Source organism: Camelus ferus, chromosome 3 (genome assembly GCF_009834535.1).
Source record: "Camelus ferus isolate YT-003-E chromosome 3, BCGSAC_Cfer_1.0, whole genome shotgun sequence".
NCBI classification, from domain to species: domain Eukaryota; kingdom Metazoa; phylum Chordata; class Mammalia; order Artiodactyla; family Camelidae; genus Camelus; species Camelus ferus.
The window spans coordinates 106,362,703-106,385,066 of NC_045698.1; the positions used below are offsets into that span (position 1 = coordinate 106,362,703).

Consider the following 22,364-nt stretch of genomic DNA (forward strand, 5'->3'; position numbering starts at 1 on the left):
GTGAAGGTATTTTGTGTTCTATGAATTGAACAGCAATTGGACAAAGAATGATTTATGGAATCTCTGAACATCAGGGCAGTAGATAATTCTGAAGTACTTTTTCTTTTCCCATATTTAGTACTAAATTATTTTGAATTTATAGAAAGTTAAGCTAAATAAACCACAACTTTTCATCTTGTTGCAAGAAGCCTGACAATTTAAAAAGGGACTAATACTCTTTCTCCATGTAACGGGTTGAATGGTGGCCCCTCAAAGATGTATCCACTTCCTAATTCTCTGAACCTATGAATGTGAACTTACTTGGGGAAAAGGTGTTTTTAATGTCATTAAGGATTCTGAGATAAAGAGATCACCCTGGGTTATTCGTGTGGGCACTAAACGCAATGACAAGCATCTTTATAAAAGACACACAGAGGAGAGACACACAGACAAAAGAGGAAGAGGCAACGTGACCACGGAGGCAGAGCCTGGAGTGATGTGGCCACAAGCTAAGGAATGCTCAGAGCCACCAAAAGATAGAAGAGCCAAGCAATTCATTGTCCTCCAGAGCCTTTGGAGGGAGTGTGGCCTTGCTGACACCTTAATTTCAGGCCTCTGGCACCCAAAACTGTGGGAGAATAGTGTTCTCTTGTTTTCAGCCACTGAGTCTGTGGTAATTTGTGAAGGCAGCTCTAGTGAAAGGGAGCAGGACACTGTGGCCCCCTGCTACCCCCCCAAAGGCCTGCCTCTTGTTTCTAGAAAAGCTGGTCTCCCAGGCCTCCCTGAGTCACAGAGGAGCAGGCTCAAGCAGTTGGTTAGGACAAGCCTACAGGCACTAGGGGATGGCAACGACTCTGACCATCTGATCTCAACAATTAACTGAGATTATTTCTTCATTTCCCTTTAAAAGTTTCGTGTCTGAATAGACTCTTTGGAGATAGTTTTTTTGGGGGGAGGGGTGCTGGGTCCACCAGATTGCAAGCACCGTTCCTTTTTGTTACCAAGGCTGTTGACCCAGGATCATACCCCTGCCCCTCCCTCAAATAGAAACCAATTATTCTTATCTAAGTCTCAGGAGGCAGCTGCAGAGAAGAAACAAGAACTGGTTAGAACCCACAGAGTTCAAGACGGTGGAGGATTTGATTTCCAGCAGGCCTTGAACCTCATTATATGCTCAGTGTAATGATTAACATGCTAACTGACACAATACCAGTGCCATGACAGTTGACAATTGTCATGACAACTGGAAAAGCACATAGAAGGACCGAAAAGCTTGAACAAGGACTGACTGGTTCCATCACACCCGGAAGGAGGAACTGAAGGCAGAAGTGTCCCATAAAAGTCCACATGGCCCAACTCGGGCCAGAGCTGCCTCTATGGGCCATCTTGGCGGGCCCACTCTTGGCTCCCCACTCGAGTGCTTCTTTTCCCTGCTTGAGTGCTTTTCTTTCCTTCTCCCTGCTCAAGCCCTTTCCTTCTTTTCCCTCTTTTGAGAAATAAAAGCAGTTTCCCTCTGTCCCTCTGCCTCAGCTGTGAGTTCTTTCCAGCCAGCAGGCAAGGCCCCACACTTTGGCGGGCCTCCTAAATGAGGGGTCTTAGTATCCGGTAACACGAGGAAACCAATACACTTGGTAAATTGATGTGGGGCGGACAGCAAAGTTATTCAGCAACTGCATGAATGAATTAAAACTTCTAAAGCATGAACATTACTGGATAAGGAGAAATAACACGATACACACTGGAAAGGTAGAGAAAAAGCAAAGGCAGGGGAAAAGAGAGAAAAGGAAGGTTGGTAACCAGCTAAGGAGGGAGACCAAAGACTTGTCAGATTTCCAGGAAGAGTATACACTGTCGGGGCCCAGGGCAGGCCACCCCTAAATATGCCACAGTGACATATAGGTTACTTTGAATTATTTAAGAAACGGCTAACACAGGAGGGACACTTTGAGCCTCCTCTTTGTCTTACTGAAAGCAGGAAATAAATCTCCCACATGAAAGGTGCCCTTTCTGAATCTGGGGGTAAAAGGACATCCTTTTATCGAGAGAGAGGGAATTCAGACCAAGAAGCCTGCATGAACAATCTCGTTACATTTTTACTACCCCAAGCCCAAATTCTACTTAGATCTTCATTAATTAAGCACCCAAACCCTAAATTTCTTTGTCCTGTCAATGTCTCACAAATTTATTCCTTGTCTAAAAGTATAAAAGCTGCCTGCTTTGGCCACTTTTTAGGTTTCTGTGAGACCTCCATGTGCATGAATTAAGATTTCTTTTTCTCCTGTTACTTGGTCTTGTGTCAATTTTATTATTAGTCCAACAAAAATTCAAGAAGGATGGAGGGGGAAATTTTCCCTCTGTCACAGAACTGAAGAGAAACAGACAATAAACACACTTTTTATCAATTTCAGGGAATTACTTTGTCTTCTCATATTGTACTTATATGCCTTTGTGTATGTGTAATTAAGTAAATATTTTATCTTAGACACAGCCTCCCAGAGAAAGTTCTTGGAAGAGAGGCACTATTTTGATATTTTCATCAGAAATATTAAGTCAGGAGAATGGAAGAGCCTCAGTGAAAACCAGTAGCTTAAGCATGGAGGTCTGCAGAACTCAGCATCTCAAGAAGAAGAGATAATGGAAAAGAATGTAGTCACCAGAAAAGAGCCCAAGAAACCATCTAAGAGTTGGGGGTTTTCACAGATGCTTAAGAAAGGTTAGCTGTATGGAATAAGAAGGACTGCATCCTTCTCATTGCAGTCAAGATTTTTTTTTTTAGGCATGATTTTTATTTTTTATTTTTTTAATTTTTTAACTAAAATGATGGTTTTTAATGGGAACCAGAGGTATGGTTACAATTATATAGTCTGACACAAAAAACCCATGGGTGATCAGGAATTGGAAGGCTACAAAATAACGAGGGTAACACTGGGTACAGGAAAAAAAGCTGCTCTGGAACATCAGAAGCCAGGCTAATATGGCCTCTCCCTGTGATCCTGTCCGTGCTCACCCCTGGAGTCCTTCTTGCCAGGGCCAAAGCCGCCTCTGTCCCCACCACCCCAGCCCCCTCGGAAGCCTCCAGTCCCCTCCTCGGCCTCGGTAGCCACCCCGATCATAGCCTCCTCTGCCACCATGATGATCATCTCCGTAGCTACCCCTATGTGGGAGCCTCCTGGTCCCCATCCTGGGCCATCTGGTGTAGGGGCCTTAAACTGGTTGCATTCATTCCTCCAAGAAAAGTTCATGTTCTCATATGTAGGATTAGGACACTTCCAGTCCCCAGCTCACTGCTGTCCTCCACCGCCACCACTACCACTGGGGAATCCTCCTCGGCTGCCACCACCACTGCCACCACCTCCATAGCCTCCACAGCCCATGGGTTCTCCTCGCCCTCGGCCTCCACAACCATTGCCCACAACCTCCCAGTTAAAGTCTGCTAGTTGAGTAGCAAATGAAACCTTAATGGGATTCCCAGAGAATCATCATCAAACCAGTCAACAGCTGCTTTAGCAGAAGGTGGGTCATCAAATGATACCGTTGCCTCACCCTTCAGCTTGCCTGTTTCCCTGTCTGTGTACAGATTAATCATGGGCTGTCCCGTTTTCTTATTTGTCTTAATGATACCAATCTGCTTGAAGTAGTCAGCCACAGACTCAACAGTAACATTCTCGCCCAGGCCTTGTTGTTGTCTGAATTATCCAGTTCAGAGTCGTGACGTGATCCTTGGTCCCGAGGACCACCAAATTTATTGAAGCCACCACGGTCACTTCCGGCCATGCCGCCTCTGCCTCCATGACCACCTCCACGACCTCTGGGTTCATAGCCACCACCGCTGCGGTTGTAACCGCCACTGCCCTGGCGGCGGCCCCCACGGTCCTGCTGGCCTCCCCCGTAGCCACCGCCGCCACCACTCTGGTCCTGACCGCCGTAACTGCCGCCACCACCACTCACGGAGGACTGATCTTGGCCATAGCCACCTCCACCATCCCCTCCACCACCCCCGCTGCTGTTGTACTGGTTCTGCTGTCCATAGCCCTGAGGGGGGTTATGCTGCTGTCCACCATAGCCAGGCTGCTGGCCACAGCCCCTGCTCTGAGAACCGCCATCGTAGCTTCCTGAGGTGCTACTAGGAGCTGGCTGGGGGCCATAGCCAGGGTATGAGGACTGCTGCCCGTAAGACGACTGAGAACTTTGGCTGCTGCCATAGCCACTAGCTGAGCCATACCCCTGGGGAGCTGACTGTGTGCCACAGCCTGTGTTCTGCGTCTGTCCATAAGAACCACCATAGCTGCTCTGGCCATCGCCTGAAGTGTCCGGTGACTGGCCATAACCACTGTAACTCTGCTGTCTGTAGGGCTGACTGCTCTGCTGGGAACAGCCCTGCCCAGGCTGGGTAGGGCAGGCCCCATAGCTCTGGGCTGTTTGTTGGCTATAGCCGTTTGAGGCCATATCTGCACACGCGTACACTGGAGAAGTGAGTAAGATTAAACATGAGGAGGAATACAGCTGGGTATATGAAAACACTTCAGTCACTGTGTAGAGGTGGGGAGCAGATATTTTTTATGTGGCTCCAATGGGCAGAGCTGGCTAGGGTTATTGGGAGTATCTCTAAGGAACTTTCAAGCACAGAGCCCTCTAACATGAACAGGCAGCTTCTGTAGGAGCTGTGCTATTAGGTTGAGGTTAACCACGGTATGTGATGTTATGAAAAGGATTCCTGAAAGTCAGGCATGCAAAAGATGTGAGGAGTCAGAACCAGTTAAGTTTCTTGTTCCCTTTCAATTTTGGGTTTTTGGTTCCAGGACTCTTAATAATACAAACCTTAGTTTGCTAAGAACATCATGTACTTCCGGAGTGCTAACTTGAATTGATGGTAAACTGCTCAGTTTGAAAAGGAGCCACACTGACTTCTGGTCGGCATAATTTTCGTTCACTGGTTTTTGACCAGTTGGGAAGAAAACTAACACTCAAAGTGTTCACAAATACATATATTTCCCCTACTGACAACAGAAATTCACAGTTCTAGAGTCTGGAAGTCTGAAATCAAGGTGTTGCCAGGGCCATGTTCTCTCTGAAGGCTCTGGAGCAGAATCCTTGTCTCTTTTTAGATTCAGGTGGCTCCTGACCATCTTTGGTGCTCCTTGACTTGCAGACATCCTCCAATCTCTGCCTCCACCTTCACATTGCCACCTTCTGTGTCTCGGTGTGTCCTTTCTTCTTCTAATAAAACCACCAGTCAATGGATTTAGGGCTCACCACCATAATTCTCTGTCTGGATTCTGTCTTTGAGATGTATCCATGTTATTGCATGTGTCAGTGGTTCATTTTTTATGTTGCTGAGAAATACTCTACTGGAGGAACATGCTATAATCTGTTCAGTCATTTTACTGTTTATGCACATTTATGTTGGTTCCCCTTTTGGAGCTATTATGAACAGGGCTGCTAACATTCTTGCTGGAATCTTTTTGTGAACATGCTTTAATTTTTCTTGGATAAATGCCTGAGTGGAACTGTTTGGTCATAGGGTAAGATGTAAATTTAATTATATAACCAACTGCCAGACAGATCTTCGAAGTGGCTGTATGTCTTATATTCCCACCAGCAACGTATGAGTGTTCCAGTTGAGTTACATCCTTGTCAACATTTGGTGTAGTCAGTCTTTATTTTCGTCATTGCTTTTATAAATTCTGTGAAATGCTATATCATTGTGGGTCTAATTTGCATTTCTCTGGTAAAGATATTTAGCACCTTTTCATGAGTTAATTGGCAAACTACTGTTGTTTTTTTTCTGAAGTATATGTTCAAGTCTTCTGCCTATTTTTAAAAATTGGGCTTTTTGTTGATTGGTAGGTATTCTTTGTATAGACTCGTGTGAGTTCTTTGTTAGATACGTGTTTTGCAAATGTTTTCTCTCAGCCTTGTCTTGTAATTTTAAAATGCTGTCTTGATTAGTGGACATTCCTAATTTTGATAAAGCCTAACTGAACAGCAATTTTCCTTTTATGGGTCCTGCTTTTTGTGTTCTGTCTGAGAAATCTCTCTCCATCTGCTATGTTTTCTTTTAGAAGGTTTAGGATGATGGTTTTCCACTGAGGTCTGTGATCCATCTCAAATTATACCTTGAAGTTGTATAAATCTTCCAACTTCTTTAGAATTATTTTGGCTTTTCTACATCTTTTGCATTTTTATATAAAATCAGGAATCAATACCTTAAAAACCCCAGCCAGAATTTTGATTGGGATTACACTCAACCCTGCTCTTCTCCCTGGGTCCTCTCACGGAGTGTGGGATGCACAAGTCCCTCTGCTGCCAGCAACTGAATGCTGGATTCTGCAGAGATGGGGACCTAGAGACAGGGGGCTTTTCCCCTTTTGTGTCAGTTGAGAACAGTTTCACCAAATGAAAGCTGTTTAAGCAACATCCGTGCCAGGCCTGTAGTGTTTATAAGTGAATGTCTCTGGCATTTTTTTAAAAGGGCTGGTTTTCTTCACTGTGCTTGGAGAGAACCCAGAAGAAACATGTGACCCCACCCTATTATCTCTAAGGGTCCTTAGACTTTGGTGTATCAAATTGAGACCCCAGACTGAAGATATAAATCATTCCATGCCCCTCCTGGTCTTTCCCCAGGGCTCTCTCGCTGCAGCTTACCACCCCACCAGGAGGACACCTGCTAGTCCCTGAGCCCAGCACTGGAAGGTGCTCAAGGGCCACCCCTGTCGTTAAGTGTGTTTGGCAGCAGTAGCTGCTGCAGGTTTTCTGTCCTATGCACCAAAGTCCAAGCCACCCCTCATTCTTCCTTGGAGATGGGAGGACTCACTTCTCTTTTTGTATTTTTTGCTGGTTGTGTCCAGAGACGTAGGTCCAGAGGGGCTGGCTGGAGAGTGGCTGGTGGCAGAGTTATCTCCCTGAGTCTGTAAGCTCAGCTCAGTACCTGCATTCCTTCACTTTCAGGAGCCTGGGAACAGCTCTCAGCAGAGGGTCAATGCTATTCTTGTCTAGGTCCAGAATAAGCTCAATGACTCCTATATGATCACCTGGGGAAAACAGTCTTTTACATAAATTCCCCGAATGTGCTGAATTTTGGATACTGAATTTTCTGGGGAGGGTACACTTAACACAAAGGATCCTTGGCCACCCCCTGCATCAAGCAGCCACGGTGACCATCGAGGAGTTGAATTATTTCAGCCAGGCCTGTGAGCCAGGCCTGTCATTTCATGTAAGGACATAAAGTTACTTTTCTAATTCTGTGGATTTTTGTGAAATTAAAGTTTCATTACTGTGGATAATAACATAACACAAAGATCTTAACTGCAGTATATTCACTAGACCTGATCAGATGGTGAATGTCCAGCTACTGATGGGAAGGTCGGGGGGCAGGGGCTCTCAGTCATGCTGACAGATTTGGCTCTTAAAATAGAAGTCAATTCACCTATAATCGGAATCCTGGAAAACAGTAGCCTCCGAGAGGAATTACCACAGTGTTCAGGTCAGAGAGAGGTTGGGATGAAGCCATGTGTCAATCTCGCTCTGAGCAGGGAAGAGTGCAATAATTAAAATTGGTGGAGGCAAGAGACCAGCCCCCAAATATGAGTGGTTGGGGGGAGGTGGTGGACTCAGAGGTGGACATGGGCACGAAGGGGAGAGAGATCATCTCGTATCTGTAGATACTTCTGAGCCTCCCGTATGTCAGTATGTCTGTAAATGTCCCACTATGTTATTATCCTCTCCACTTCTTCTAGCAGTTTCTCTTTAATTTTATATCTCTAATTCTCATTTTCATTTAACTCCTGAAGTTTTGGATCTGCTACGTTTTTTTCAACTCATGTTCATTGATAAGCAGTGTGATGTAGTGGCTGAGAACACGGACCCATGAACTAGACCACCTGCTTTCATCCACGGGTTACTCCAGCTATTAGCTGTGATCCTCGGGCAACTTACTTAACCTCTCTGAGCCTCAGTTTCATCATCTGTAAAATAAAAATGATGCTATTAATAGTACAAGACTCTCTAGGTTGTATGTGAATACTAAGTGAGATATATACATAAAGGGATTTAGAAGAATGATAGTAGTTTCTATATAAGTGTTTGTGATTTACTATTACATACACTACTTGTCATTTTCTAGGAACTCAAACAGTTCTGGCTGCATTATTACTTTGTTCGGTTATTGAAAACAAAGAATGCCTTTCTGTTTGTGAATCACCTTTATGCAAAGGAAGTACCCCAGGACAGCAATTTTGGTGGCAGTGTTAAAAGAGTAGTAGCCGGAAATAGGAGAAAGAAGGAAGACACTGAATTTATTTTGATCTTAAAACACCAGGGAAAAACATGAGCGCAGAGCGCAGGGCGGTGGGCCCATGACTCTATGACTGCTGTGCTCCCTGGCTCTCTCCATCTCCCTCCCACTTCCTCTCCTCTGACTCTATTCCTCTCTCCTCTCTGTTATCTTCTACTTTATCTACATTTCCCCCATCTTAATAAACTGCTGGAATTCCTAAATAAATAAGCTCATTCATTTACTGAGTGCTAACCAAGTGTTAAGAATCAAGCAAAGTGCTCAAAACATAATTACAAACAGGACTAGGCTTTGTGCTCCTCTCCCCCTCCCCACTCATGAAAAGAATCTAAAGAGGGTAGACAGACACGCAGATCAACAGTGGAGATGCAGAGGTATGTATGCCTGGCACTTTATGAAATAGGTATGTGCAAGGACCTGCAGGGGAACAGAGGGCAAGTCTTTGCATGCGAGGGACCACGTGTGGGAAAGCTGTCCACAAAAAAAAAAAAAAAGGGCTCCTGAGTTTTTAAAATTGAGTAGTAATTAACTAGATGGAGACAAGTTGGGAAGGGCATTCTAGGCAGAAGAAACAGCAAGTTTGAAGGCACATATGTATCCAACATCATGGCATGTTTGTACAAAAAGTTACTGGTGCTTTTTGGCTAAAGATCAAAGGAAGCCTGTGAAACTGTGCAAGCAGTGATAGAGTTAGGAAGCTTCAATATTATGAAGTGTTTTATGTTCTAAGTCACAGAGTTATGGTTTTAATCTTTAAGTCGGAGACCAATTATTCATTGACACATAAGCTTAGTGAAATCCGGGCAGCTGCTAATCAGTCCAGTCAAATGCTGCCATGTAGGATGTAGGCTCAGTGTTGCCAGGCCACCCAGATTGTCAGGAGACACTCAGATCCAGAAGGTAAGTAAAATATAATTCTAAAATGTTGGTAACTAAAGTAATGTGTCAATTATCAAGAGATCCAAACCAAATTTCATCTCTGTTAGGTAGTAGGAGCCACTGAAAAGCTTAAGCTTTTAGAAGATTACCTGGGGTACCGCATGGGAAGTATATGTATTCTGTGGCCAGGGTGGCAGCGGGTTGGTCAGTGAGGAGAGCACGCTGTAATCCTGGAAGGAGTTCAGTGGCAGTGGGAATGGGAAGATGGAGACACTGTATAGTGATGATCGAAGATCATTTGTTGACTTATCACCTTGGACTTGAGAGATAACATAGAATAATTTTGAAGGTTTCGGATTATTCAGTTAGATGAGTAAAGGTATATAGTACGCTGAGTTTGGTGGAAAATGAGTTCAGTTGTGGAAAATTTGAATCTCTGATGGCTTTCATTAATCTGTTCGGAGATGTCCAGTACAGAACTATGTTTGGATCTTATCAAAGAGATCTAGACTAAGAATATAGTTTCTGATTTAGTAACATGTTATTTAAAGCTTTTCATTTAAAAAATTTCATTAGAGGCTACCTATTCTACTTAAGTGTTTGTTCCATGAAGAAAGAGAGCCTTGGATGGAGCTACATAAAACCTGACTTTCAGGGAGCATGTGGAGTATCAGAAGCATTGCATAAAACTAAATGACAGATGAAAATCAAGTGAAGCTGACACACAAAATCCAATGATGGACTGATATTTAACAGAGTATAAGTGTCAAATAGCTAATAAAGATGAAGCAACATACAAAGAAAACACCCACTAGTTCTGGCACTACTCAGGTAATTGGTGAACTTAGAAAGAATATTTATAAATATAAATTAATAATAAATATTATTAGGAATGTAAAAGGACTTTAAGAGATGTGGAATTCTCTAAATCCATAGAATAATGTGGAAATTGGACTTCAAGGAGATGGGAAGTGATCCTAGAAGAATGTATGATCTGTGAAAACAATAAATTGGTAAATATGCAGAAACAACTAACAGAAAGTTTTTTATACAATAGTGGTAGTATCATCTAAATACAAGGGACCAGGACAACCTACAGAATGGAAAGGGAAGGGAGGAATGTCAAATAATTGTTTAAAATTAGATGACTTAAGAATGCACGCTAAGAATTCAAGGGTAGACAGACAAAGATTAGAGTGCATAATCTGCAAATCAGAAAAAGAGAGAAGTCGAAGAAGAAAATAAACTCATGCAATTAAAAAAGAAGGGGAAAATATTTAAAATGGTACTAATAGTTAAAAAGTAAAATGGTTAAATGGTAAAACACTAAATATAAAAAAATACTAAAAGGCTAGTGTATTAAACTTACAATTAATAAGACATTAATGGTCAGATTAGATTTTTAAAAACTTGAACTTCATGCTATTTATAATAGCCATGCCCAAAACATATGAACATAGAAAGCTTGAAAATAGCAGGATGGAAAAATATGTATCAGTCAAAGACTAACCAAAACCAAATAGCTGGTGTGACTATTTTATATTACAAAAAATATTTTAAGATGAAACACATCATTAGGCATGGGGGGTAAGTACATAATGACAAAAAATTCTTTTAGAAGATACATCACTTCTAAACCTGTATGTATCTAATAAAATAGCTTTCAAGTTGCTAATGCACAAAGTAATAAAATCACTGAGAGAAACTAAGAAACCCACCATCGGGATGGGATATTTAAACCTACCTTCCAAGTCAAGAAGATTGGAAACACACAAGTAACCGATCTAATGTAGATATGCAGGCATCTACATCTGGCAGTTAAAGAACACACAGTCTTCTCAAGGTTATAAAACACGTTTACAAAAATTGATTCTGCACAAACTGGGTCATAAACTCATCACAAATTTCAAAGAAAAGGCATCATTATAGATCATATTTATTGACCACAAAAAGATGAGTTTAATCCATAATATATTTGCAAATGAAAGGCACATTTATAAATAACCCATGAGTAGTCAAAGAAGAAATCATACTAAATAAAGTATCAATAAATTAATGACTTTGACTAACTCATGGATCAAAAAAATTTTTGGTTTTGTATCTTAATTTATACTCATGAGTTATTATATTAGGAATGGAGAATGCAGAATAACAGTGAGTCCAAACAAAGAAGGTAAGAAACACACAAAAAAATTATTCCAGTAAAAGTAGTGGGAAGGCACTAAGAGTAGATTAAGAAAACAAAGGAAATCAACAAAAATGATTAAGGAAACACAAGTAAAATGGATAGAATCAAGGAATCCAAAAGATGGTTCTTGGACAAGAGAATTTTAAAATACACATACCAATCCAGTATAGATTAAAACATAATAAGAGACAACCATCAAAAAATTTATATTGATAATTCAACAGCTGAGATGAAATGAATGTTTCTGAGAAACTATAACTTATTAAAATATATCAAGAATAAATTTAAAAACCTAAATAAATGGAAATAATCCTATGACAATTAGTGAAATTGGAAAAATAGTTACTAACTTCTCTTATAGGAGACACAAGTACAGCAAGTTATTTAAGCAATTCTCCAAATTTCAAAGAAGAGTTAATTCCAATCCTTTACAAAATTTCTGAATATAGAAAAGGAGGGAACGATATCCCAATTCATTCCATGAGGCTAGTTTAACTTGACAGCAAAGCCAGATGAAGACAGGATAAGAAAGGCACACTGGATTGTCTTTTCACCCATGAATGTAGATACAAGAAATAAAACAAAATACTGGCACGATAAATCCAGCAGTCGTTAGATGTTTTTTTCATTATGACAAACAGACGAACATAAATGTAACTGAAGTCTCACTGGGAGAAGAAAGTAGACAACAAAGCAGAAGAAATATTTGAAAAGATAATGACCACGAATTTTCCAAAAACAATGAAAACTATCAAGGCAAAGGTCGATGTTTGGAAAACCCCAGGCAGAATAAACACTGAGCAGCACAGGCAACAAAACCCCCAAATACCCAACCAAATAAACAACAACTCCACCCACAAATCTAAACTCATTATTTTTGAACTACTGACAACCAATGGTAAAGAGAAAGTCCTGAAGACATTCAGAAAAAAAGACATTACATTAGAGGAATAAAGACAGAAACACATGTCAGAAATGACAAGCGGGAAGACAATGGTGTAACATCTTTAAAGTTCTCAAAACTGCCTACCTAGAATTCTCTTCACAACAAAAATATCTTTCAAAGTCAAGGTGTCAGGAGCTCAGCTGAGCGAGAGAGGGCTGAGCTGCCAGATGCTGGAGGAGCCAATTAAGACAAGGCAAAATGAAAAGAGCAGTCAAGTCTTTAATCACCTACTGTCATCGTACAAGCAAGAGGCGAAACACGAGAAAGCACCGACTTCTCCATTCCGTTTACCCTCACGGAATGGTGCGTCAGTTACCGGTCAAGTGGATTAGCACAGGGGAGGGGGTTGTCTCCCACGGAGGGAGCCCTGATCAGAGAGTTCCTGCAATTTTATGGATCTAGAGGCCAGGGGCAGGGAGCGTAGGGAGGGTTAGACTTGGAAAAGTACTGGGTGCTGAGTCAGTGCGGAGAAGATGGCTTCAAGGTTCAACCTTCTTCCCAACAAAGGGGCTTCAGCAGAAGTGTCTGAGGAAGGCCTCTGCCAAAAGTCTCCAATAAAGATGCCTCCAGAGGCACCTGGACTAGGGATACAGATAAACTAAAGAGCACGGGCGGCCTGGCAGCCTGCGTCATTGACTGCATTTCCCTTCCCAGACTGAGAGGCGCTGGCTGTGCACCAAGCCTGGTGTGGGGAAGGCAGCCAGATAAGCCATAAAAAATTAACAAACAGAAACCTCAATTAAATAGAGCCGGGAGGCCAGGAGGAGAAGCACTCACGCCCAGCAACACCTGCAAAGCCCAGTAGGAAGGAGACAGCTCTTCCTTCCTGGCAAGGACTCAGCCAATGGAAAGCCAGAGACTCTTTGTTAACTATAGCCTTTCCAACTTCCTCTTCCCCTCTATAAAAGCGTTCTCCTTCTTCTCCACATGGGACTTGGCATGTGGCTCACCATGGTAGCAGATCCCGAACTGCAATTCTCTGCTGACCCTGAATAACCCATCTTTGCTGGAGAAATATCTGGCAGTCTATTTGTTTCAGGTCAACAAAGACTGTGTAACTGTCTACAGCCAGGCCTGAAAAAAAATCACACGTAGGTTTTTAGTCAGGAAGAGGACTCTTTGCAAGGTAAAATAAAGACTCTATGAGACAAACAATAGCTGAGAGACACCATTAGCAGCAGAATATGGTACAAAAATGTTAAGGACATTCTTTAGGAAGAAAGAATATTATAGTAGGCAGAATCTATAAAAAAAAAAGTGAAGAGTTATGGAAATGGTGAAAATAAATGTAAATACAAAAGACTATTTTTAAAAAACTGTTCAAAAATATAATTAACAGTATGTAGGAAAAATGATAACATGATATGGGGTTTATAACACATATAAAAATACAGTGTCATATTTAGCACAAAGGATGGGAGGGAGGAATTGGAAGTATGCAGTTTTAAGTTTTTTATATTATATGTGAAGTAAGCCAATTCCTTAAAATATATCTTTGTCTATATATCTCTATCCTATCCTATTGCATGGGGTGTAAATATTTTATATGTTGACTATGGGTACACAACTATGAATAAAACTGATAGAATTATATGATTAAACATTTCTCTTTTCCTTTTGGTAAATTTTATCCCAATAAGCCTGCCATTTAAAAAAGCGGCCAAAACACTAACCTATGTAATTGACTAAATTACCAGAATAAGGGAAAAATAAATGAAACAAATTCTCGGTAAAAGAGGACTGGAAGGTAACTTCCTCCATAAGATAGAGTCTATGAAAATCTCACAAATAACATCATAGTCAATGGAGAGATACTGAATGAGTCCTCCCTAGATCAGGAACAAGATGAGGAGCTATGCCCTCGTCTGCTGTTTTGTTCATCTGTGTCATTTCCGGGTCTGTTTCTATCGATTAATTTATTTCCTGGATACGGCTAATACAGGGTTTATTTTCCTGTCTCTTTTCACGTCTGGTAACTTGATTGTATGCCAGGTACTGTGAATTTTATTTTTCATGCTGGATTTTGTTATAATACTTTAAATATTGTTGGGCTTTTTTCTGGGACTAGATTGCTTTTCAGCTTTTGTAGGATAGTTCCAGAGCATCCTTTAAGTCTGGAGACAATTTGGCCCTGCAATTGGTCTAATGAATTAGGAAGTATTTTCATTCTGTCTTATGGAAACTCATCCCCTTGTGTGAGTTTTGGCAACAGCACAGCCTAGTCCTCCTTTCCCCAGCCTTTGGTAGTGTCCTCATGTGCACGTGCAGATCATTACGCAGCCAAAAACTTAAGGAGACTGTAGACCTCTGGAGTTTCTTTCTGTGCACCTTCCAATTCTCCAGTATTTTGTCTCACAAATTTTACCTGCCTCGGCTTCTCTGAAGGCTGAACACTGTTCAGCTCACAAGACCACTGGGCTCTGTCTGGGTTCCTCTACCTTGTGCCATGGCTTCTCTCCAGGGAGTAATCTGGGGCAATCACAGGGCTCACCTCGTCTGATTCCCTTCTTTCAGAGATTGCTATCCTGAGCTGCCTACTGCCCAGTGTACTAAAACCATTGTTTCAGATAATGTTTTCCAGTTTTGTAGTTGTTTGAGATGGAAGGATGCTATAGGCTGAATATTTGGTGCCCTCCAAAATTCTTATGTTGAAACTTAATCCCCAGTGTGATGGTATTTCGAGGTGAGGCCTTTGGGAGGTGATTAGGACACAAGGATGGGGCTCTCACGAGTGGGATTAGTGTCCTTATGAAAGAGACCCTAGAGAGCTGCCTCTCCCTTTCTGTCATGTGAAGATAGTAAAGGATGCTCTTCCATGAAAAAGGAAGTGGGCCCTCACAAGACATTAAACCTTCTAGTGCCTTAATCTTGGACTTCCTAGCCTCCAGAACTGTGAGAAATAAACGTCTGCTGTTTTTAAGTCACTTAACTTAATGGTATTTTTGTTACAGTCGCCTGGAATGGTCTAAGATAGAATCATCCCTTTGGAACAAGACCTCTAGGTCAGCTGTTGATTTTCTTCTTCTATTACCTTTATTATTTACTTTCCACTCTATGGCCAGAGAATAAGATCTGTACAATTTAAACACTTATTATGACTTGTGTTATGGCCTAGAATGTGATTATTTTTGGTAAATTTTTCATGTGCACTTTAGAAAAATGGGTATTCTGCCATTTTGGGAATTTATACTTTACATGTGACATTTTGGTCAATTTGGTTTTCTTGTTGTTTAATATTTCTATACTTTTCCTGAATTTGTTTCTACATGTTTTATCGGTTGTTGAGAGAGGTGGCTTAAAATCTCCAAGTATAATTGTAAATTTGTCTATGTCTTTCACTGTGAATATGTTGGCTTTATATATTTTGAAGATATTTTATGAGCACATATAAATTTAAGACTGCCAATTAATTGCTTTCCTATATAAACACTATACAAGTGATGAGCAAGTGGAATTTGATATTAGAAACACAATACCATTTGCATGAGAGTTCAGAAAGATGAAATGCCTGAGTATAAATCTAACAAAATATGTATAAGATCTGTATAAGAAAAACTATAAAACTCTGATGAATAAATTAAAGAACTAAGTAAATGGACAGACAGTCTGTGTCCATAAAAAGACAAGCCACAGACTGGGAGAAATATTTGCAAAAGGCACATCTGATAAAGGACTGTTATTCAAAATATACAAAAAAACCCCCAAAACCCTTAAAATTCAACAATAAGGAAATACACCATCCAACTAAAAAAATAGGCCAAAGACCTGCACAGACACCTCACCAAAAAAAGCTATACAGATGGCAAATAAGCACATGAAAAGATGTTCCACATCATGTGTCATCAGGGAAATGCAAATTAGAACAATAAGATACCACCACACACCTATTAGAATGGCCAAAATCCATAACACTGACAATACCAAATGCTGACAAGCATGTGGAGCAACAGGAACTTTCATTCATCACTGGTGGAAATGCAAAATGGTACAGCCACTCTGGAAAACAATTTGTCAGTTTCTTACAAAATTAACATACTTTTAACATACAATCCAACAATTGTGCTCCTTCATTTACCCAAAGGAGCTGAAAACACAACCACACAAAAACGTGCATGTGGATGTTTATAGCATATTGATTCATAGTTGCCAAAACACGGAAGCAACCAAGATGTCCTTCAGTAGGTGAATGAATAAATAAATTGTGGTACATCCAGACAACGGAATATTATTCAGTGATAAAAAGAAATGAGCCATGAAAAGACATGGGGGATACTTACATGCATATTATAAAGAGAAAGAAACCAATTTGAAAGAGCTATTTGCTGTTTACTGTTATTCCAATTATATAACATGCTGGAAAAGCACAACTACGGAGACAATAAAAAGAAAAAAAATCAGTGTTTGCCAGGGAAGGGTGTCAGGGAAGGGATGCACAGACAGAGCACAGAGGATTTCCAGGTCAGTGAAAATGTTTGGTACAAAACCATAATGATGGATAAATGTTACACATTTCTTTAAACTCATAAAATGTACAATACCAAGCATGAAACCATAATGCCATAATGTAAACTATGAATTTAGGGGTGATTGTGATGTTCAATGTCAGTTCATCAATTGCAACAAATATGCCCCCGATGGGAAATGTTGATAATGGGGGAGACTATGCATGTGTAGGGGTAGGGAAGTCTATGAGAAATTTCTCTACCTTCCTCTTCATTTTGCTTCAAACATAAAACCATGTTAAAAAACAGTCTCACAAAACAAAGACACAAAAAAACAAACCACCACTCTTGCCCTCATTTATGTTTTCGTAAGTGTTGAGTCACTGAGGCCTTAGGTGTCCCTGCACATTGGCCCTCCCGTGTCATGCTTACTAAGCAGCAGGCGCTGTGTTAGGCAGTTTACTGACATTCTCATTAGATTCCCACGGTAGCTTATGAGATGAGTATTATTTTACAGAAAACAGTGTGGTTCCAGCTAAGACAGACTGAGCACTTCTTGTGTGCCAGGCATTGTGCGGTCTCCTTTTCATGAACTGTCTTATTTAACCCTCACCACCAACCTATGAGGTCATAGGTTTTATTATTTTCCTAAATCATAGTTGAAAAAATCTCGAAGACAAGAGTGTTTAAGTAATGTGCCCAAGTACATACAACTAGGAAGCACTGGTGTCAGGATTCCAAGGGCCCATGCTCCAAGCACTAGCTACCTGGAAAATGTGGGAATGAGAGCAAAATACAAAGAGAAAACGAAAATAACACAGAAAGGTGAGAAAAGCAGAAAACGTGGGACTTTCCTTCCTGGAAAAGATAATAGGATTTACCATGGGGAAAATAGTGCTAGCTGTCTTTAAATGTTTCCAAATTCTAGACGGGAGAGCACATGTGCTCTCTGGGGTGCCAGAGACCAGAGCTGACTTGGGTCACTGGGGGGTATACTTTCATTTAAAGAAGCACTCTAAAGTACAGAGCTCCCTAACATCTCAGTGGGCAGTTTCAGTAGGCGGTGTTCCAATGTGCTGGGGTGAACCGCTGTGTGTGATGCTATAAAGGGAATTCCTGCAAGTCAGGCATGGAAAGGATGTGAGAAGTCAGAACTATAAGTTCCTTGTTCCCTTATAACCTCAATTTTGAATTCAAAACTGTAATATTACAAACCTTGGTTGGATAAGGAAGTTGTGAACTTCGGGAGTGACAACCTGGAGCCACTGATGAAGTACTCCATTTGCAAAAAAAGAGCCATGCTGCCATCTGTTGGTCATCACCATTATTTTTTTTATTTTATTTTTGACTTTGAAAGAAAAATCCATTAATCTCCATCAGTAATTAAGATATAAAAGTTGCCTTAACTTGTTGATAATTATTTTCTTCAGAGCTTTGTCTCCGTAACATTCCCTGTTGACAAAGGTCTATTTATTTTTACTTTTTATTTCCGTAAGTAACATATTTTTGCCTCCACATCCTTACACAGTTGTCTGATAATTTCTTTGCAACAATTTCCTAAGAAAGGAGATACTAGGTCAAAGAGCATTGTTTAATTTTTCAACTTTTGATATGCACTTTTCAATTATCTTCTGAGCAATATTGTGCCAACATGCCATCATTTTACTCTTATTCCCTGAACCCTCATCAATTCTACATAAAATCTTTTAAGCTATTTCTTTACCTATTTGAGTTTATTTGTGTGTGGGTAGAATACTCTCTTCTGTAAATTTGTAGTTTTTGAATACTACTTATGTTGAATATTCAGATACGCATTTTGTTAATTTTCTTGGTTTTCTTTTCTGCCAGTCTTTTAGCCTGTTCATCTTTACTTATTGATTTGAAAGAGCTCTTTATAAAATAAAAAATACTTTATTTAAAACCATTGGATATCCTTATAGGCCAGGCATAGTGCTGGTAAAGTACATATTTGAGAATAGCTCAGATTCTGTAGGGGAGTATCTTTCTTCTCTGCCCTTTCAATATACAATCACATTTTTAAAAATTAACTACCTAATATGTGTTAGGCACTGTACTCAGTGCTTGTGATATGTCCATGCCTTATCACTCAAACATACGCTTTTATATAATACAGGGAATAACCTTAGTAGTTTTATTAAATTGTGAAACTTTGTAGTGGTTCCAAGAATCTAAGAGACAAGATTTTTATTGGAATACGTGGATTTCAATTCTGACGCTCAAAGAAAAAAAATCTATTTTTGATCTATTTTGTGCTTGTTACTGACAACAAGTCAGAGATTAACACAGGTGAATAAAACATCGTCCATCTCGCTATGAGCTTACAGTCCAGTGTGTTACGGGGGAGGGGATAAGCTTGGAAAGCAATAATAACTACAATTTATGGTATGACTATAAATCAAGTACCATGCTTGTTACTTTTGATGTATTATCTCTAATCCTTAGTGCAACTCTGAGATGTGATTTTTGTCCCTATTTAAATAATAAAAGGCTGGGGTAGGATTGGTCAAGTTGGACAGTTCAGGTAAAATAGGGTGGTTTTCCCTGGTAGTAAGGACTTTGACCTGGATACCAGTGGAGGACGTTTAGTGGGGAAGACAGAAAAATATTTAAGCCATTATTTAAATTCTGTCTCCAGTAAAGAGCCAGTGTGTGACTACCCCTGCAGTGCAAGATGAGGAGGTGGGGGCAGGGGAGCACAGAGTGGGAGCTTCAGAAATTTTTACTTCAGAAGCCGTCAGAGTTGATTTTACATCCTTTGCAAAAGGTAATCTCTTTGGGAAATTCTTCCATTTTTTTCTGCCCAGACTCAAAAGTAAATGAGTAGTTTAAGAATTATAGACAGATGAATGGATAGAGAAGATGTGGTGTATATATACACACACACGCACATATACATATATATACATACATACATACACAATAGAATACTACTCAGCCATAAAAAAGAATAAAATAATGCCATTTGCAGCAACATGGATGGACCTGGAAACCGTCATTTTAAGTGAAGTAAGCCAGAAAGAGAAAGAAAAATACCGTATGATATCACTTGTATGTAGAATCTAAAAAAAAAGACACAAATGAACTTATTTACAAAACAGAAACAGACTCACAAAGAGAACAAACTTACAGTTACCAGTGGGTAAAGGGGGTGGAAAGGGATAAATTGGGAGTTGAAGATTTGCAGATACTGACTGGCATATAGAAAATAGATAAACAATAAGTTCATACTCTATAGCACAGGGAACTAAATTCAGTATCTTGTAGTAACCTATAATAAAAAAGAATATTAAAACAAATATATGTATGTATAAGTATGATTGAAACATTATGGTGTACACCAGAAATTGACACAACATTGTAAACTGACTATACTTCAATAAAAAAGAATGAAAGAAAAGAATAACTCAATTTATGGTTAAATAGGGAACAATAAAATAATGTTTGCCTCCTCTCATGTGCAAAATACCACAGCAATGATACCAAAATTTAAAAATCACAAAATCCTTAGAAGGGCTAGAAAAGAGAGAAAATATTCCACAGGATTACAAAATTCATAATGAAGATACTATGAACTAGTTTGGCAATAAATCAGACAACTTAGATGAAAACATGACTTGCTAAAACCAACTCATGAAAACATAGAAAATTTGAACGGGTCTATCTATTAAAGCAACTGAATGAAACACAGAAATCATCCCATAAAGAAATCTACAAGTCCAGGTGACTTTCATGAGGAGTTCTTCTAAACATTTCAAATGGAAGAAATAAAAAACTCCCACAATCTTTTCTAGAGAATAGAAAAATATGGTATAGTCCCCATCTCATTTTGTAAGGGCAGCGTAACTTTGATGCCCAAACTTGACAAGACATTACAAGAAATGAAAATTATAGGATGCCATGTTAACAAAATGAGTCAATTTATCTATAGATCTGTGTACCACAACCATATTAAGTTTATTTTCATAATGCAATGCTGATTAATATTTGAAAATAAATTGTTTTAAACCACCACAATGTAAGACACAAGGAATAAAAAGCATATGATGATCTCAATGGGTGCAGAAAGAATATTCGAGAAGGACTTGGGTGCAAGTATTTATCTGGAAGATGATCTCAGGAAACACAAGTGAGGAAACTGGGAAAGTGAGGCAAGGGTGGAAGAAGAGCTAAAAAAGCATGCATTAATGAGTAGGTTAATTATTGTGGAGAAGTGGAACTCTCTGAACAGGTGTGAGAAAAATGCCTCAGAATCACTGACAGAGGACAGGGATGCTGAGCCATTCATCCACAGATTGACATCCCCTGCACTTCTGGCTGCTCCTTTCAGCAGCTGAGAAAGCTCCCCTGGTGCTTGAGAAAGCTCTGAGGCAGAGAAGAGAGATCCAGGCTCCTGATGTAGAAAGATGTCAGGGCAAACATCTCTGTTACTGCTGAACTCAGAAGGCCAGGGGGCTATGCGCAGAGCACTGACAGCATCTGCTACAGAATCCAAGAGGACGTCAGAGACAAGAAAAAGTCATGTGTAAGAATTTGGTAAAAATTTGAAGAGCTAATTTCTCCTTGTAAAAAAGAAGTACAATGTCAATCCAAATTATCAGAAAACATTGATATGGAAGGTGGCAGAGGGGAGCAGATGCAGCTCCTACTTTTTTTTTTTTTTTTTTTGGTAAGGGTCACTGTGGAAGTGTATTAGCTTTAGAAATTATGTTTACTTTTTAATAAAATTATAGGTAAGATTAATAGAAAGTATATTATATAAACATTACTATTAAGTGTTTTTTTTTTTACCTTTGATTTTTAAAAACTAACTTTCTCAACCCTATCAGATAGTTCTGATAATTGCTATCATTATCCCATTTTATTGTTCAGAAAATGAAGCTGAAAGCAGTTCAGAAACACAGTTAGGGTCTCACACAGCAAACAGTGGAACTAGGAAATGCTCCCAAGCAGCCTGTCTCCAGAGCTAATGCTTTTATCCACAATGCAATATTATGGTTTGATGTTAAAAATTAACTGCTGGTGGGAATGTAGTTTGGTGCAGCCATTATGGAAAATAGTATGGAGATTCCTCAAAAAACTAAAACTAGATTTACCATATGACCCAGCAGTCCCACTCCTGGGCATATATCCAGAGGGAGCTTTAATTTAAAAAGACACATGCAACCCAATGTTGATAGCAGCACTATTTACAATAGCCAAGACATGAAAACAACCTAAATGTCCATTGACAGATGACTGGATAAAGAAGCTGTGGTATATTTATACAATAGGAATACTACTCAGCCATAAAAAAGAATAAAATAATGCCATTTGCAGCAACATGGATGGACCTGGAGAGTGTCATTCTAAGTGAAGTAAGACAGAAAGAGAAAGAAAAATAACATATGATATCATTCATATATGGAATCTAAGAAAAAAGAGAACACTAATGAACTCATCTACAAAACAGAATCAGACTCACAGACATAGTAAACAATCTTATGGTTACCAGGGGAAAGGGGGTGGGAAGGGATAAATTTGGGAGTTTGAGATTTGCAACTATATATAAAAATAAATTTAGAAAACTAATTTCTTCTGTATAGCACAGGGAACTATATTCAATATCTTGTAGTAAAT

At 39.8% G+C, this 22,364-nt stretch overlaps 1 long non-coding RNA gene and 1 pseudogene across 1 annotated transcript; both read right to left on the minus strand.

Moving 5' to 3' along the window:
- Positions 1–2,783: 2,783 nt before the first annotated feature.
- On the minus strand, positions 2,784–4,477 carry LOC102509698 (annotated as a pseudogene).
- An 8,007-nt stretch (positions 4,478–12,484) lies between these two features.
- LOC106730950 lies at positions 12,485–16,231 on the minus strand. Its single transcript, XR_001367399.2, has 2 exons — positions 16,170–16,231; positions 12,485–13,359 (listed from the first exon to the last, which is right to left on the minus strand). It is a non-coding gene; the product is annotated as an uncharacterized LOC106730950 (long non-coding RNA).
- Between the last annotated feature and the right edge of the window lie 6,133 nt (positions 16,232–22,364).